Here is a 7,725-nt window from a genome sequence, read left to right as displayed (position 1 = left end):
AGTTCGCCCAAGTTGAACCAGAGGACATAAACGGAAAGTATGTTTTGGAACAAATATCGAGACGAACTTCTTCACTCCAGAGGCTTGAACACAAAATCTAGGCTGACGCTCCAGTGCAGTACTGAGGGAGTGCAGCACTGTCGGAGGTGCCGTCGTTCGGATGAGACGTTAAACCGAGGCCCCGTCTGCCCCCTCAGGTGGATGCAAACGATATTTCGAAGAAGAGCAGGGACGTTCTTCCCAACATTATTTATCCCTCAACCAACATCACAGATTATCTGGTCATTATCACATTGTGGGATCTTGCTGTGCGCAAATTGGCTGCCGCGTTTCCCTACATTACAACAGTGACTACACCTCAAAAGTACTTCATTGGCTGTAAAACGATTTGGGACGTCCTGAGGTCGGGAAAGCCGCTATCTAAATGCAAGTTCTTTCTGTAAATAAACACAACCTGTTGCAGTATCAAGTGATTCCTGCTGGCGGGCACTGTTGAGAGAAATTGCTTCTAATGAGCTCCAAAGCACCATCTGCAGGAATTGTGAGTGACTGCAGCAGGTCCACAACAAAAAGATCAGCAATTCATTCTGTCGAACAAAATGATATTTAACAGGCAGAAAATGGATGACACTATTTTTTTAGGTACATAGAACAAGAAATTTCTATCGCATTAAAGTGACCCTGTAATTTTGTGGTATGTCAAATCATTTCAGCAATGATTATCTTCAATAATTGCATCATAAGTAATTTTCAAGAGAACCAGCGATGAGATGAGGAGAATTTTTTTTACGCAGCGAGTTGTTCTGATCTGGAATGCGCTGCCTGAAAGGGCGGTGGAAGCAGATTCAATAGTAACTTTCAAAAATGGAACTGGAAAGATACTTAAAGGGGAAAAATTTGCAAGGTTATGGGGAAAGAGCAGAGGGAGTGGGACTGATTGGATAGCTCTTTCAAAGAGCCGGCACAGGCACGATGGGCTGAATGGCCTCCTTTTGTGCTGTATCATTCGATGATTCTATGGTAAGTCTTTCTAGGAACAGAGCGGTCTCTCACAGTCTTTTTTTAAATTGAGAAACCAAGGATTGAAGCTCAAATGCAGTTCACCACCAAGATTAGAAAGAGTGAAGAAGAAGATGAGGTAAATCAGGAAGTGGTGATTAAGCGTCTCCAAGCTTGGAATTTACAAGCCTGAGAAGCGTAGAAAGAATTACATAGAATGTACAGCACAGAAACAGGCCATTCGGCCCAACAAGTCTGTGCCGGTGTTTATGCTCCACACGAGCCTCCTCCCTCCTTACTTCATCTCACCCTATCACAATATCCTTCTATTCCTTTCTCCCTCATGTGTTTATCTAGCTTTCCCTTAAATGCATCTATGCTATTCGCCTCAATCACTCCATATGGTAGCAGTTCCACATTCTCACCACTCTCTGAGTAAAGAAGTTTCTCCTGAATTCCCTATTGGATTTATTAGTGACTATCTTATATTTATGGCCCCTAGTTTTGGTCTCCCCCACAAGTGGAAACATCTTCTCTACATCTACCCTCTGGAATCACTTCATAATTTTAAAGACCTCTATCAATCTTCTCTTTTCTAGAGAAAAGAGCCCCAGCCTGTTCAGTCTTTCCTGATGCTCTCAGTTCTGGTTTCATCCTTGTAAATCTTTTTTGCAGTTTCTCCAGTGCTTTTATATCCTTTTTGTAATATGGAGACCAAGAAGGAAAGGCTGAGAGAGGACAATAACAGTTTTGAAGTCTTGGGTGAGATTGAGTTGGAATAGGAGAAGGGGAGATGAGCCTTAATTTCAACACAGTGAGAATATAAAGAAGAGGAAGAATGTGTAGGGCAGTGTGTTTAGAGATCAGAAGGAATAAGAGAGGAACGTTCATTGAGGAACAAGGAACGTTGACTGTAGAAGTGAGAGACAGGAAAGGTTGTGGTGGAGAGAGAGAAAGAATAGAGGCGAGAGAAAAGAGAGGCATCAGACAACCAGTTATTTCTTGTATCTTGTCCATTTGTGCCAAGAGGTATAGGAGGAGGTTACCCAGATATTGGAGTAGTGGTCAAGCCTTGGACTGACTTGGTCTTTATAACGGGTTAGCGATAGTCTAGGAGAATAAAAATGTCTGGGGTAGAATATTTTTCCTGGAAGCAGCTTTAGCGATGGAGATAAGCGAGAGTTCCATTTGAGACCAGAGGAGATGGTGCCAAGAACATCAACATAAAAACTCAGATATTTACAGCACAGCAGGATGCCATTCTGCCCATTGTGTCTGTGCCGGCCCTTCGCTAAAGTAATCAAAAACTAACTCCTCTACCTTGTGCTCTCCCCATAGCCCTGCATCTTCCTCTGCTTCAAATATTTATCCAATTCTCCCTTAAAAGAGGCAATGCCTCAACTATTCCCTGTGGCAAGGCATTTCATGCTCCAATAACCCTAAATGTAAAGACATTTTCCCTAACCTCTCTCTTAGTGACAACTTTAAACTGATGACCCCTCATCACTGTCTCCCCCAATCAGATGAAAAAGTTATTTCCCTATTTACTTTATCAAAAACCTTCATAATTTTAAAAGACCTCTTTAAATCTCCTCAACCTTCTCTGATCCAGTGGAAATAGTCCCGGTATCTCAAGTCTCTCCTCATAATTATAATGTGGAGATGCCGGTGATGGACTGGGGTTGACAATTGTAAACAATTTTACAACACCAAGTTATAGTCCAACGATTTTTATTTGAAATCTACAAGCTTTCGGAGGCTTCCTCCTTCCTCAGGTAAATGTCAAGAGCTCCTTGAAGCCTACGCATTTATACATATAGAACAATACATGGTGTTTACAGACTGCCCCTGCAACTGCCCGTTGCCAAGGCAATCACCGTGTTCAGGCAGAGAGGTGTCACCTACAGAACCCCCAAATACACATTCAACAAAAAAACAAACAGGAAAAAAAACAGAGAGAGAGGCAGAAACATCCGGAAGGCAGAGAAAGCCAGCAAATGACCCATTATATTAAAAACAGATAGCTTTTGTTCGCTGGTGGGGTAACGTGTAGCGTGACATGAACCCAAGATCCCGGTTGAGGCCGTCCTCATGGGTGCGGAACTTGGCTATCAATTTCTGCTCGACGATTTTGCGTTGTCGTGTGTCTCGAAGGCCGCCTTGGAGAACGCTTACCCGAAGATCGGTGGCTGAATGTCCCTGACTGCTGAAGTGTTCCCCGACAGGGAGGGAACCCTCCTGTCTGGCGATTGTTGCGCGGTGTCCGTTCATCTGTTGTCGCAGTGTCTGCATGGTCTCGCCAATGTACCATGCTCTGGGGCATCCTTTCCTGCAACGTATGAGGTAGACAACGTTGGCCGAGTCACAGGAGTATGAACCATGTACCTGGTGGGTGGTGTCCTCTCGTGTGATGGTGGTATCGTGTCGATGATCTGGCATGTCTTGCAGCGGTTACCGTGGCAGGGTTGTGTGGTGTTGTGGGCGCTGTTCTCCTGAAAGCTGGGTAATTTGCTGCGAACGATAGTCTGTTTGAGGTTGGGTGGCTGTTTAAAGGCGAGTAGTGGAGGTGTGGGGAAGGCCATAGCGAGGTAACTCATAATTATAGTTTATCATTACTGGTATCAGTGTCATCACTGTTGTAATGTAGGATACGCGGCAGCCAATTTGCTCACAGCAAGCTCCCACAAACAGCAATGTGATAATGACCAGATAATCTGTTTTTTGTGATGTTGGTTGAGGGATAAATGTTGGCCAGGACACCGGGGAGAACTCCCCCCTGCTCTTCTTCAAAATAGAGCCATGGGATGTTATACATCCACCTGAGAGAGCAGATGGTTTAACCACTCATCCGAAAGACTGCACCTCCGACAGTGCAGCACTCCCTCAGTACTGCACTGAAGTGTCAGCATAGCTTTTGTGCTCAAGTCTGTGGAGTGGGACTTGAACCCATGACCTTCTGACTCAGAGGCGAGAGTGCTACCAACTTGAGTCACGGTAACCTGGTGGTCATGGTACTGGACTAGCAACTCAGAGGTCATGGGTTCAAATCCCACCACGGCAAGTTATAAAATTGAATTCAATAAATTTGGTAATTTGTTGGCTGACATCAGATAAATGACTATGAAAGCTGCCAGATTGATGTAAAAGTCCAAATTGGTTCATTAATGTCCTTCAGGGAAGGAATCCTGCCACCTCTATCCAGTCTGGGCCTATAGCGGACTCTACTCCTGCACTAGGTGTTTGACTCTTAATGCCCTCCAAGCAACTAGAGATGGGCAACAAAGATCACCTGACCAGTGTTACCCACATCTCAAGAATAAACAGATGAAGAAGGACTAAGGGTGGGGGCCCTCAAAGATAAGGGTGGGATTAGACTTGTTAGAAGTAACACAAAATAATTCTCTTTGAAGAACTGAAAGAAACATGATTCCCACTGCCCCAGTGAGAGGTACGGAGAAGATCAAGGTGCAGTAACTCAACCACTGCCGTGCAAGAGAAATGGAGGCTGTGTACAATGCAAGCTAAAGGAAGTTGGTGAGTGTGGAGGGGAATCGTGTTGAGTGGAGGAGGTCACTGAGTTAGAGAAGGAACAGAATAGGAGAAGTACTTACAATGTTGGCAATCTAGTGATGAATTCACTCCTGGCAACATTTGGAGTTTTATGGTTGCATTTTACAACCTCTGAGTCAGAAGGTTGTAAGTTCAAGTCCCACCCCAGCACTTGAACACATAATCTAGGCTGATACTTCAGTGTAGTACTGAGGGAGTGCTGCATTGTCTGGGGTGCAGTCTTTCAGAGGGTCAATAGAGTGATATCTAGTTTAAAGACCCTCACTTACCACAATAGGTTTAGAGAGCTGGGGTTTTTTGCTGTAGAAAAGCTTGGACTTTGAGGAGATTCGATTGAGAGCTATACAGGAACAAAAGGGATAGATTCAGTCTATGTGGATGGATTTAGTTGAGTTAGGTAGATTAGGGAGGACCGGGGACATGTATTTAAACATAGAACTAAGCGTAATGTCAGGATGGTGGACCGGGAGGTTCTTTTCACAGAGAGTTCTTACCCTTTGGAACACTTTGCTGGCCCCGTACAGTGAACACAAATTCACTGCAAATGTTCAAAAGGGAGCTGGTGACCATGGCTGACATTGCAGCTTACAAAAGGTAGGTGGGATGTTGGGCGATGTGTCTCCTGGTCGATGTGGTCTCCAGGAACTTGTTTGATCATCTTCAGTGGTCGGAGAGGACTTCCCCAGATTGTTTCTTCCCTAAATTGGCCTAGGTTTTTTTTTGCCCGTCCAGGAGTTTGTGGGGATGGTGATGGGGGGGTGGGGGTGATTGGGGAGCGGTGGGGGTTGGCATGGGTGGCGACGAGGGTCATGACGTTCAGTTGAGCCACGACAGTATGGGGCAGACTCAATGGACCAGCTGTCTGCCATTTTCATTTGTTCGTAACTGAAACCGTGTTTACCTGCTCAGGTCAAGGTTAAAAAAAGATCCCATTACACTATATTGAAGAAGAGCAGGGAGAATTCTCCAGAAGGCCTGGCCAACATTCTTCCCTCAACCAATTAGCTGGTCATTCGTCGTATTGCTGCTTATGGGATCTTGCTGTGCAGCAATTGGCCGCCATGTTTGCTTCCATGCTCAACACGAAAAAATCCGCTTCCACGTAAGTTCTCGCTCCCAGTGAGCCGCGGGGCGAACAGCGAACCCCTTTTTAACCGTCATGCAGTGGAAATCTTGCCACTCAGTGTAAAATTGCAGTGGCCCCGTCAGGCTGTCCAATGGAGAAGTGAATGAACTGGCTTTCTCCAGCAAACAATGCCTCTGTGATTTGCTTTAAGCATCTGTGCATCTGATTGGCTAACAAAGGAATGAGGAACGGAGGAATTGCGAGACAAAAAAAGGCCGTCCTAGTTCCCCTTCCACCATCCTGGTAGTCACATGATACGACAATGGAGTTGTTGACTAATCAATCTCTATCATTGAGTCTACAACAGACCCAGAAATGACCTGAGGAAACCCCCAGTCGTGGAGAGCTTTGGGAACCATAGGTCCAAAGTCACCTTTATCCTTCCCAGCATGCTCCACTTACCACGTCATGCCTCAAATTCCTCATACACTGTATCCCGAAATGTTATTTTCTGAAAGAAATCTATCTAATTTGCATTTGAATGAATCAATGCTAACTGCTTCCACCGTCTCCTGAGGGAGTCTGCTCCATAGATTGACCACTCACTCACTGAAACATGGCTTCCCCAGATCAGTTTTGAATTGACCCCCTTCAAGCACAGGCCGTGTCCTCTGGTTCTACTGTTCTGGACAGGGTGAAACAGCTGGTCATGGTCGACATTATCTAGTCCCTTTAGAATCCTAAAAACAGCAATCACATCACCTCTCAACCTTCTCTTTTCCAGTCAGAACATGCCCAATTTACATAATGGCTCCTCATAAGCCATTCCATCCACCCACTCAATCATTCTGCTTGCTCTCAACAACAACAACGTGCATTGATATAGCACCACTAACGCAGTAAAATGTCCCAAGCCACTTCACAGGAGCGTAATCAAACAAAATTTGATACCGAGCCACATCAGGAGATATTTGCGGCAGGTGTGTCAAAGGGGTAACTTTTAAGGAGCATCTTAAAGACGCAGAGAGAAGTGCAGAGGTAGAGAGATTTAGGGAGGGATGCTCCCTTCTGTATCTTTTCAATAGCTGCAATATCCTTTTTGTACTCTGGCGACCGGAACTGTACACAGTAATCTAATGATTTATAAAGTGGCAGGATTACCTCACTATTTTGGCTCAATATTGACTTTTTGATCCATTCCAACATCTGATTCGCTTTATTCACTGCCACCGAGCATTGTTGCGATAAAATTATATAGAATTACATAGAATTTACAGCACAGAAACAGGCCATTCGGCCCAACTGGTCTATGCCGGTGTTTATGCTCCACATGAGCCTCCTCCCTCCCTACTTCATCCAACTCTATAAACACATCTGTCTATTCCTTTCTCCCTCATGTGTTTATCTAGCTTCCCCTTAAATGCATCTATGCTACTTGTCTCAACCACTCCATGTGGTAGCGAGTTCCACATTCTATGGGTAGAGAAGTTTCTCCTGAATTGGATTTATTAGTGACTATCTTATATTTATAGCCCCTAATTTTGGACACCCCACAAGTGGAAAAACCTTCTCTACGTCTACCCTAACCAATCCTTTCATAATTTTAAAGACCTCTATTAGGTCACCCTTCAGCCTTCTCTTTTCTAGAGAAAAGTGGCCCCAGCCTGTTCAGTCTTTCCTGATAGTTATAACCTCTCATAGCTTCAGTTGATTGCCAATCCCACAGTAACGCTACTGATGTCCCCAGAGGTGGTTGTGTCCTTCATGGCCGCGGGCAGCTCAGTGCCTGGTTAGTGGGCTAAAGGTTGAGTTGCAGCATGTGATATGACTCACTTGTCAAGTACAAATGGTGGGGAGGCTGGAGGTAGGAGCAGCCTGGATATCTGGAGTGAGGGGGCTGGTGGGTGGCTCCCTTAACCCCTCCTGTGTGCCTGGTGTCTGTTGCCTCTCCTCATTCCTCCTAAAAGCAGAGATACAGGGGAATTCCCATTGGGAAACCCACTGTGGCCTCTTTAGAAATGAGGAAGTGGGTCAGGGGGCAATAAATGTAAGCTCCAAAACAGAAGAGATAAACATAATGATAAAGCATA

Source organism: Heptranchias perlo, chromosome 41, assembly GCF_035084215.1.
Source record: "Heptranchias perlo isolate sHepPer1 chromosome 41, sHepPer1.hap1, whole genome shotgun sequence".
NCBI lineage: Eukaryota > Metazoa > Chordata > Chondrichthyes > Hexanchiformes > Hexanchidae > Heptranchias > Heptranchias perlo.
Note: the sequence above shows the minus strand (reverse complement) of the source record.